We start from the raw sequence: 8,156 nt of genomic DNA, 5'->3' as shown, positions 1-8,156 counted from the left end.
GATTTTTTGGTGCGAGCTCTGTTTTAACGGCTAAAAAATCGGAAAACCGATTTTTAACAGAAATTTGCAATATTATTTTCGGTTTTTTAGCTCTAGCTCGGTCAAAACAAGACGCGCAGCCAAGAGAATGACTGTTTTGTGCTGTTAACGACCAATATTAACCACCCCTATCACTCGTTTTTCGATTTTGGGAAAATCAATTTTGGCCCAAATTTCGCATTTTTGATAAGGGGTACCATCATCAAAATTTTCAAAAATGGGCCAAAATTGAAGTTTCCCAGATTTGAATGCAAACCAATTGGGAATCATGGCAATTAAGTTACGAGCCCTACGAGGTATTACATTTCTTATTTGGACCATTTTTGGCTGTGCTAGGACGAAAAAACTGATTTTTGTCCGCCCAAAATCGAGTATACGTGCTTTGACAGAAGAGCACGGATTTTTTATCAGTTTCTTAGCTCTAACTTTGTCAAAACAAGCCGCACGGCTAAAGCAATGACTGTTTTATGCAGCTAACTTTCGAAACTTAACACCCCTATACTTACTTTTTGCGTTATTGTTTTGATTTTTTGGTGCGAGCTCTGTTTTAAGGGCTAAAAAATCGGAAAACCGATTTTTAACAGAAATTTGCAATATTATTTTCGGTTTTTTAGCTCTAGCTCGGTCAAAACAAGACGCACAGTCAAAAGAACGACTGTTTTATGCTGCTAACGACCAATACTAACCACCCCTATCACTCGTTTTTCGATTTTGGGAAAATCAATTTTGGCCCAAATTTCGCATTTTTGATAAGGGGTACCATCATCAAAATTTTCAAAAATGGGCCAAAATTGAAGTTTCCCAGATTTGAATGCAAACCAATTGGGAATCATGGCAATTAAGTTACGAGCCCTACGAGGTATTACATTTCTTATTTGGACCATTTTTGGCTGTGCTATACGGAAAAAACTGATTTTTTTCCGCCCAAAATCGAGTATACGTGCTTTGACAGAAGAGCACGGATTTTTTATCAGTTTCTTAGCTCTAACTTTGTCAAAACAAGCCGCACGGCTAAAGCAATGACTGTTTTATGCAGCTAACTTTCGAAACTTAACACCCCTATACTTACTTTTTGCGTTATTGTTTTGATTTTTTAGTGCGAGCTCTGTTTTAAGGGCTAAAAAATCGGAAAACTCTAGCTCGGTCAAAACAAGACGCACAGTCAAAAGAACGACTGTTGTATGCTGCTAACGACCAATACTAACCACCCCTATCACTCGTTTTTCGATTTTGGGAAAATCAATTTTGGCCCAAATTTCGCATTTTTGATAAGGGGTACCATCATCAAAATTTTCAAAAATGGGCCAAAATTGAAGTTTCCCAGATTTGAATGCAAACCAATTGGGAATCATGGCAATTAAGTTACGAGCCCTACGAGGTATTACATTTCTTATTTGGACCATTTTTGGCTGTGCTATGAGGAAAAAACTGATTTTTTCCGCCCAAAATCGAGTATACGTGCTTTGACAGAAGAGCACGGATTTTTTATCAGTTTCTTAGCTCTAACTTTGTCAAAACAAGCCGCACGGCTAAAGCAATGACTGTTTTATGCAGCTAACTTTCGAAACTTAACACCCCTATACTTACTTTTTGCGTTATTGTTCTGATTTTTTGGTGCGAGCTCTGTTTTAAGGGCTAAAAAATCGGAAAACCGATTTTTAACAGAAATTTGCAATATTATTTTCGGTTTTTTAGCTCTAGCTCGGTCAAAACAAGACGCACAGTCAAAAGAACGACTGTTTTATGCTGCTAACGACCAATACTAACCACCCCTATCACTCGTTTTTCGATTTTGGGAAAATCAATTTTGGCCCAAATTTCGCATTTTTGATAAGGGGTACCATCATCAAAATTTTCAAAAATGGGCCAAAATTGAAGTTTCCCAGATTTGAATGCAAACCAATTGGGAATCATGGCAATTAAGTTACGAGCCCTACGAGGTATTACATTTCTTATTTGGACCATTTTTTGGCTGTGCTATGAGGAAAAAACTGATTTTTTCCGCCCAAAATCGAGTATACGTGCTTTGACAGAAGAGCACGGATTTTTTATCAGTTTCTTAGCTCTAACTTTGTCAAAACAAGCCGCACGGCTAAAGCAATGACTGTTTTATGCAGCTAACTTTCGAAACTTAACACCCCTATACTTACTTTTTGCGTTATTGTTTTGATTTTTTGGTGCGAGCTCTGTTTTAAGGGCTAAAAAATCGGAAAACCGATTTTTAACAGAAATTTGCAATATTATTTTCGGTTTTTTAGCTCTAGCTCGGTCAAAACAAGACGCACAGTCAAAAGAACGACTGTTTTATGCTGCTAACGACCAATACTAACCACCCCTATCACTCGTTTTTCGATTTTGGGAAAATCAATTTTGGCCCAAATTTCGCATTTTTGATAAGGGGTACCATCATCAAAATTTTCAAAAATGGGCCAAAATTGAAGTTTCCCAGATTTGAATGCAAACCAATTGGGAATCATGGCAATTAAGTTACGAGCCCTACGAGGTATTACATTTCTTATTTGGACCATTTTTGGCTGTGCTATAAGGAAAAAACTGATTTTTTCCGCCCAAAATCGAGTATACGTGCTTTGACAGAAGAGCACGGATTTTTTATCAGTTTCTTAGCTCTAACTTTGTCAAAACAAGCCGCACGGCTAAAGCAATGACTGTTTTATGCAGCTAACTTTCGAAACTTAACACCCCTATACTTACTTTTTGCGTTATTGTTTTGATTTTTTAGTGCGAGCTCTGTTTTAAGGGCTAAAAAAATCGGAAAACCGATTTTTAACAGAAATTTGCAATATTATTTTCGGTTTTTTAGCTCTAGCTCGGTCAAAACAAGACGCACAGTCAAAAGAACGACTGTTTTATGCTGCTAACGACCAATACTAACCACCCCTATCACTCGTTTTTCGATTTTGGGAAAATCAATTTTGGCCCAAATTTCGCATTTTTGATAAGGGGTACCATCATCAAAATTTTCAAAAATGGGCCAAAATTGAAGTTTCCCAGATTTGAATGCAAACCAATTGGGAATCATGGCAATTAAGTTACGAGCCCTACGAGGTATTACATTTCTTATTTGGACCATTTTTGGCTGTGCTATGAGGAAAAAACTGATTTTTTTCCGCCCAAAATCGAGTATACGTGCTTTGACAGAAGAGCACGGATTTTTTTTCAGTTTCTTAGCTCTAACTTTGTCAAAACAAGCCGCACGGCTAAAGCAATGACTGTTTTATGCAGCTAACTTTCGAAACTTAACACCCCTATACTTACTTTTTGCGTTATTGTTCTGATTTTTTGGTGCGAGCTCTGTTTTAAGGGCTAAAAAATCGGAAAACCGATTTTTAACAGAAATTTGCAATATTATTTTCGGTTTTTTAGCTCTAGCTCGGTCAAAACAAGACGCACAGTCAAAAGAACGACTGTTTTATGCTGCTAACGACCAATACTAACCACCCCTATCACTCGTTTTTCGATTTTGGGAAAATCAATTTTGGCCCAAATTTCGCATTTTTGATAAGGGGTACCATCATCAAAATTTTCAAAAATGGGCCAAAATTGAAGTTTCCCAGATTTGAATGCAAACCAATTGGGAATCATGGCAATCAAGTTACGAGCCCTACAAGGTATTACATTTCTTATTTGGACCATTTTTGGCTGTGCTATGAGGAAAAAACTGACTTTTTTTCCGCCCAAAATAGAGTATACGTGCTTTGACAGAAGAGCACGGATTTTTTATCAGTTTCTTAGCTCTAACTTTGTCAAAACAAGCCGCACGGCTAAAGCAATGACTGTTTTATGCAGCTAACTTTCGAAACTTAACACCCCTATACTTACTTTTTGCGTTATTGTTTTGATTTTTTAATGCGAGCTCTGTTTTAAGGGCTAAAAAATCGGAAAACCGATTTTTAACAGAAATTTGCAATATTATTTTCGGTTTTTTAGCTCTAGCTCGGTCAAAACAAGACGCACAGTCAAAAGAACGACTGTTTTATGCTGCTAACGACCAATACTAACCACCCCTATCACTCGTTTTTCGATTTTGGGAAAATCAATTTTGGCCCAAATTTCGCATTTTTGATAAGGGGTACCATCATCAAAATTTTCAAAAATGGGCCAAAATTGAAGTTTCCCAGATTTGAATGCAAACCAATTGGGAATCATGGCAATTAAGTTACGAGCCCTACGAGGTATTACATTTCTTATTTGGACCATTTTTGGCTGTGCTATAAGGAAAAAACTGATTTTTTTCCGCCCAAAATCGAGTATACGTCCGTTGACAGAAGAGCACGGTTTTTTTTCAGTTTCTGAGCTCTAACTTTGCCAAAACAAGCCGCACGGCTAAAGCAATGACTGTTTTATGCAGCTAACTTTCGAAACTTAACACCCCTATACTTACTTTTTGCGTTATTGTTCTGATTTTTTGGTGCGAGCTCTGTTTTAAGGGCTAAAAAATCGGAAAACCGATTTTTAACAGAAATTTGCAATATTATTTTCGGTTTTTTAGCTCTAGCTCGGTCAAAACAAGACGCACAGTCAAAAGAACGACTGTTTTATGCTGCTAACGACCAATACTAACCACCCCTATCACTCGTTTTTCGATATTGGGAAAATCAATTTTGGCCCAAATTTCGCATTTTTGATAAGGGGTACCATCATCAAAATTTTCAAAAATGGGCCAAAATTGAAGTTTTCCAGATTTGAATGCAAACCAATTGGGAATCATGGCAATCAAGTTACGAGCCCTACAAGGTATTACATTTCTTATTTGGACCATTTTTGGCTGTGCTATGAGGAAAAAACTGACTTTTTCCGCCCAAAATCGAGTATACGTGCTTTGACAGAAGAGCACGGATTTTTTATCAGTTTCTTAGCTCTAACTTTGTCAAAACAAGCCGCACGGCTAAAGCAATGACTGTTTTATGCAGCTAACTTTCGAAACTTAACACCCCTATACTTACTTTTTGCGTTATTGTTTTGATTTTTTAGTGCGAGCTCTGTTTTAAGGGCTAAAAAATCGGAAAACCGATTTTTAACAGAAATTTGCAATATTATTTTCGGTTTTTTAGCTCTAGCTCGGTCAAAACAAGACGCACAGTCAAAAGAACGACTGTTTTATGCTGCTAACGACCAATACTAACCACCCCTATCACTCGTTTTTCGATTTTGGGAAAATCAATTTTGGCCCAAATTTCGCATTTTTGATAAGGGTACCATCATCAAAATTTTCAAAAATGGGCCAAAATTGAAGTTTCCCAGATTTGAATGCAACCCAATTGGGAATCATGGCAATTAAGTTACGAGCCCTACGAGGTATTACATTTCTTATTTGGACCATTTTTGGCTGTGCTATAAGGAAAAAACTGATTTTTGTCCGCCCAAAATCGAGTATACGTCCGTTGACAGAAGAGCACGGATTTTTTATCAGTTTCTTAGCTCTAACTTTGTCAAAGCAAGCCGCACGGCTAAAGCAATGACTGTTTTATGCAGCTAACTTTCGAAACTTAACACCCCTATACTTACTTTTTGCGTTATTGTTTTGATTTTTTAATGCGAGCTCTGTTTTAAGGGCTAAAAAATCGGAAAACCGATTTTTAACAGAAATTTGCAATATTATTTTCGGTTTTTTAGCTCTAGCTCGGTCAAAACAAGACGCACAGTCAAAAGAACGACTGTTTTATGCTGCTAACGACCAATACTAACCACCCCTATCACTCGTTTTTCGATATTGGGAAAATCAATTTTGGCCCAAATTTCGCATTTTTGATAAGGGGTACCATCATCAAAATTTTCAAAAATGGGCCAAAATTGAAGTTTCCCAGATTTGAATGCAAACCAATTGGGAATCATGGCAATCAAGTTACGAGCCCTACAAGGTATTACATTTCTTATTTGGACCATTTTTGGCTGTGCTATGAGGAAAAAACTGACTTTTTTCCGCCCAAAATCGAGTATACGTGCTTTGACAGAAGAGCACGGATTTTTTATCAGTTTCTTAGCTCTAACTTTGTCAAAACAAGCCGCACGGCTAAAGCAATGACTGTTTTATGCAGCTAACTTTCGAAACTTAACACCCCTATACTTACTTTTTGCGTTATTGTTTTGATTTTTTGGTGCGAGCTCTGTTTTAAGGGCTAAAAAATCGGAAAACCGATTTTTAACAGAAATTTGCAATATTATTTTCGGTTTTTTAGCTCTAGCTCGGTCAAAACAAGACGCACAGTCAAAAGAACGACTGTTTTATGCTGCTAACGACCAATACTAACCACCCCTATCACTCGTTTTTCGATTTTGGGAAAATCAATTTTGGCCCAAATTTCGCATTTTTGATAAGGGGTACCATCATCAAAATTTTCAAAAATGGGCCAAAATTGAAGTTTCCCAGATTTGAATGCAAACCAATTGGGAATCATGGCAATTAAGTTACGAGCCCTACAAGGTATTACATTTCTTATTTGGACCATTTTTGGCTGTGCTATGAGGAAAAAACTGACTTTTTTCCGCCCAAAATCGAGTATACGTGCTTTGACAGAAGAGCACGGATTTTTTATCAGTTTCTTAGCTCTAACTTTGTCAAAACAAGCCGCACGGCTAAAGCAATGACTGTTTTATGCAGCTAACTTTCGAAACTTAACACCCCTATACTTACTTTTTGCGTTATTGTTTTGATTTTTTAGTGCGAGCTCTGTTTTAAGGGCTAAAAAATCGGAAAACCGATTTTTAACAGAAATTTGCAATATTATTTTCGGTTTTTTAGCTCTAGCTCGGTCAAAACAAGACGCACAGTCAAAAGAACGACTGTTTTATGCTGCTAACGACCAATACTAACCACCCCTATCACTCGTTTTTCGATTTTGGGAAAATCAATTTTGGCCCAAATTTCGCATTTTTGATAAGGGGTACCATCATCAAAATTTTCAAAAATGGGCCAAAATTGAAGTTTCCCAGATTTGAATGCAAACCAATTGGGAATCATGGCAATCAAGTTACGAGCCCTACAAGGTATTACATTTCTTATTTGGACCATTTTTGGCTGTGCTATGAGGAAAAAACTGACTTTTTCCGCCCAAAATCGAGTATACGTCCGTTGACAGAAGAGCACGGATTTTTTATCTGTTTCTTAGCTCTAACTTTGCCAAAACAAGCCGCACGGCTAAAGCAATGACTGTTTTATGCAGCTAACTTTCGAAACTTAACACCCCTACACTTACTTTTTGCGTTATTGTTCTGATTTTTTGGTGCGAGCTCTGTTTTAAGGGCTAAAAAATCGGAAAACCGATTTTTAACAGAAATTTGCAATATTATTTTCGGTTTTTTAGCTCTAGCTCGGTCAAAACAAGACGCACAGTCAAAAGAACGACTGTTGTATGCTGCTAACGACCAATACTAACCACCCCTATCATTCGTTTTTCGATATTGGTAAAATCAATTTTGGCCCAAATTTCGCATTTTTGATAAGGGGTACCATCATCAAAATTTTCAAAAATGGGCCAAAATTGAAGTTTCCCAGATTTGAATGCAAACCAATTGGGAATCATGGCAATCAAGTTACGAGCCCTACAAGGTAATACATTTCTTATTTGGACCATTTTTGGCTGTGCTATGAGGAAAAAACTGACTTTTTCCGCCCAAAATCGAGTATACGTCCGCACGGCTAAAGCAATGACTGTTTTATGCAGCTAACTTTCGAAACTTAACACCCCTATACTTACTTTTTGCGTTATTGTTTTGATTTTTTAGTGCGAGCTCTGTTTTAAGGGCTAAAAAATCGGAAAACCGATTTTTAACAGAAATTTGCAATATTATTTTCGGTTTTTTAGCTCTAGCTCGGTCAAAACAAGACGCACAGTCAAAAGAACGACTGTTTTATGCTGCTAACGACCAATACTAACCACCCCTATCACTCGTTTTTCGATTTTGGGAAAATCAATTTTGGCCCAAATTTCGCATTTTTGATAAGGGGTACCATCATCAAAATTTTCAAAAATGGGCCAAAATTGAAGTTTCCCAGATTTGAATGCAAACCAATTGGGAATCATGGCAATCAAGTTACGAGCCCTACAAGGTATTACATTTCTTATTTGGACCATTTTTGGCTGTGCTATGAGGAAAAA

This window comes from Drosophila eugracilis, unplaced genomic scaffold (assembly GCF_018153835.1).
Source record: "Drosophila eugracilis isolate 14026-0451.02 unplaced genomic scaffold, ASM1815383v1 contig_2167, whole genome shotgun sequence".
Classification (NCBI taxonomy): Eukaryota; Metazoa; Arthropoda; class Insecta; order Diptera; family Drosophilidae; genus Drosophila; species Drosophila eugracilis.
The sequence above is the reverse complement of the archived record's forward strand: the minus strand, read 5'-3'. Positions refer to the sequence as shown.